Below are 3761 nucleotides of genomic sequence, written 5' to 3'. Positions count from 1 at the left end.
GGCCATATCATGTCACTTATGAATTGCATGTGATGTTAATCCTTTTATGCACCTTATTTTGCTTAGAACGACGGTAGCATTATGAGGTGATCTCTCACTAAAATTTCAAGACGAAATTGTGTTCTCCCCGACTGTGCACCGTTGCTACAGTTCATCGTTTCGAGACACCACGTGATGATCGGGTGTGATAGACTCAACGTTCACATACAACGGGTGCAAAACAGTTGCGCACGCGGAACACTCGGGTTAAGCTTGACGAGCCTAGCATGTGCAGACATGGCCTCGGAACACATGAGACCGAAAGGTCGAGCATGAATCGTATAGTTGATATGATTAGCATAGAGATGCTTACCACTGAAACTATTCTCAACTCACGTGATGATCGGACTTGAGATAGTGGATTTGGATCATGTACCACTCAAATGACTAGAGAGATGTACTTTTTGAGTGGGAGTTCTTAAGTAATATGATTAATTGAACTAATTGTCATGAACATAGTCTAATGGTCTTTGCGAATTACGATGTAGCTTGCGCTATAGCTCTACTGTTTTTATATGTTCCTAGAGAAAATTTAGTTGAAAGTTGATAGTAGGAAACTTTGCAGACTAAGTCTGTAAAACCGAGGATTGTCCTCGTTGCTGCACAGAAGGCTTATGTCCTTAATGCACCACTCGGTGTGCTGCACCTCGAGCGTCGTGTGTGGATGCTGTGAACATCCGACATACACGTTTCTGATGACTACACGATAGTTCAGTGCAAAATACTTAATGGCTTAGAAGCAAGGCGCCGAAGACGTTTTGAAACGTCGCGGAACATAAGTGATGTTCTAAAAAGATGAAATTGTGATTTCATGCTTGTGCCCTTGTTAAGAGGTACAAGACCTCCGACAAGATTCTTTGTCCACAAAGTAAAGGAGAAAGGCTCAATCATTGAGCGTGTGCTCAGATTGTCTAAGTACGACAGTCGCTTGAATCAAGTGGGAGTTAATCTTCCAGATGAGATAGTGATAGTTCTCCAAAGTCACTGCCACCAAGCTGTGAGAGCTTCGTGATGAACTATAACATATCAAGGATAGATACAATGATCCTTGAGCGATTCGCGACGTTTGACACTGCGAAAGTAGAAATCAAGAAGGAGCATCAATAGTTGATGGTTTGAAAAACCACTAAGTTTCAAGAAAGGGGAGGACTAGAAGGGATACTTCGTGAAACGGCAAAACAGTTGCTGTGCTAATGAAGAGACCCAAGATTGAACCCAAACCCGAGACTAAGTGCTTCTGTAATAAGGGGAACAGTCACTGAGGCGGAGCAACTCTAGATACTTGGGAGATAAGAAGGCTGGCAAAAGTCGAGAGAAGTATATTTGATGTACATAATGTTGATGTGTACTTTACTAGTACTCCTAGTAGCACGAGGGTATTGGATACTGGTTCGGTTGCTAAGTGATTAGTAACGCGAAATGAAAGCTACGGCATAAACGGAGACTAGCTAAAGGCGAGGTGACGATACGTGTTGGAAGTGTTTCCAAGGTTGATATGATCAAACGTCACACGCCCCCTTTACCATCGGGATTGGTGTTGAACCTAAATAATTGTTATTTGGTGCTTGCGTTAAGCATGAACATGATTGGATCGTGTTTATTGCAATACGATTATTCATTCAAAAGGAATAATGGTTACTCTATTTGCTTGAATAATCACCTTCAATGGTTTATTGAATCTCGATTGTAGTGTTACACATTGGTGCCAAAAGATACGAGTTAAATGATGATAGTACCACTTACTTGTGGCACTGCCGCTTGAGTCATGTTAGTATAAATTGCATGAAGAGGCTCCATGCTGATGGATCTTTACTCACCTGATTTCGAATCACTAGTGACATGCAAATCATACCACATGAGCAAGGCCTTGTTTTCATTGAGATGAAACAAGATAGTAACTTGTTGGAAGTGATACATTTTGATGTATGCAGTCCAGTGAGTGTTGAGGCACGCAGTGGATATCATTATGTTCTTACTTCACTGACGACTTGAGTAGATACAGGAGTATTTACTTAATGAATCACAAGTCTGAAATATTGAAAAGTTCAATTCTGTTTCAGAGTGAAGTTCGTCGTAACAAGAGGATGAACTGTCTACGATATGATCATAGAAATGAATATCTGAGTTACGAATTTTTGGTACACAGTTAAGACAATGTGGAAATTGTTTCACAGTTCATGCCACCTGGAACATCATGGTGTGATGATGTGTCTGAACGTCATAGCCACGCACTATTTAGTATGGTGCATGCTGGGATGTCTCTTATCGAATTACCACTATCGTTTATGGGTTATGCATTAGAGACAACCACATTCACTTTAAATGGGGCACCGCGTATTTCCGTTGAGATGACACAGTATAGACTGAGGTTTAGAGAAATCTAAACTGTCGTTTCTTGAAAGTTTGGGGCTTCGAAACTTATGTGAAAAAGTTTCAGTCTGATAAGCTCGAACCCAAAGCGGATAAATGCATCTTCACAGGATATCCAAAACAGTTGGGTACATCTCCTATCTCAGATCCGAAAGCAAAGTGTTTGTTTCTAGAAACGGATCCTTTCTCGAGAAAAGGTTTCTCTCGAAAGAATTGAGTGGAAGGGTAGTAGAACTTGATGAGGTTATTGAACCATCACTTCAACCAGTGTGTAGCAGGGCGTAGGAAGTTGTTCCTGTGGCGCCTACACCAATTGAAGTGGAAGCTGATGATGGTGATCATTAAGCTTCGAATCAAGTTACTACAAACCTCGTAGGTCGACAAGGTCACGTACTGCTGCAGAGTAGTACGGTAACCCTGTCTTGGAGGTCATGTTGTTGAGCAACAGTGAACCTACGAGTTATGGAGAAAGCGATGGTGGGCCCAGATACCGACAAATGGCTGGAAGCCATAAAATCCGAGAGAGGATCCATGTGTGAAAACAAAGTGTAGACTTTGGTAGAACTACTTGATGGTCATGGGACTATTGGGTAAAATGGATCTTTAAAAGAAGACAGACGATGATGGTGATAAGTCACTATTAAGAAAAGCTCGACTTGTCGCAAAGATGTTTTCGACAAGATCAAGCAGTTGACTATGATGAGTCTTTCTCACTCGTAGCGATGCTAAAGGTCTGTTAGAATTATGTTAGTAGTTGCTGCATTATTTATGAAATATTGCACGTAGGATGTCAAAACATTGTTTTCTCGACGGTTTCCTTGAGCAAACATTGTATGTGATACAACGAGAAGGTTTTGTCGATCCTAAAGATACTAGCAAGTATGCAAGCTCCAGTGATCCTTCAATGGACTGGTGCAAGCATCTCGGAGTTGGAATATACACTTTGATGAGATGATCAAAGATTTTGGGTGTGTACAAGGTTTATGAGAAACTTGTATTTCCAAAGAAGTGAGTGGGAGCACTATAGAATTTCTGATAGGTATATGTGGTTGACATATTGTGGATCAGAAGTAATGTAGAATTTCTGTAAAGCATACAAGGTTGTTTGAAAGAAGTTTTCAAAGGAGTACCTGGATTACGCTACTTGAACGTTGAGCATCAAAGATCTATGGAGATAGATCGAAAACGCTTAATAGAAGTTTCAACAAGATGCATGCCTTGACAAGTTTTTGAAAGAGTTCAAAATAGATCAGCAAAGAAGGAGTTCTTGGTTGCGTTGTGAGGTGTGAATTTGAGTAAGACTCAAAACCCGACCACGGCAGAATAAAGAGAATAGACGAAGGTCGTCTTCT

Source organism: Hordeum vulgare, chromosome 2H (genome assembly GCF_904849725.1).
Source record: "Hordeum vulgare subsp. vulgare chromosome 2H, MorexV3_pseudomolecules_assembly, whole genome shotgun sequence".
In the NCBI taxonomy this organism is placed as follows: domain Eukaryota; kingdom Viridiplantae; phylum Streptophyta; class Magnoliopsida; order Poales; family Poaceae; genus Hordeum; species Hordeum vulgare.
This window is presented reverse-complemented; position numbering follows the sequence as displayed.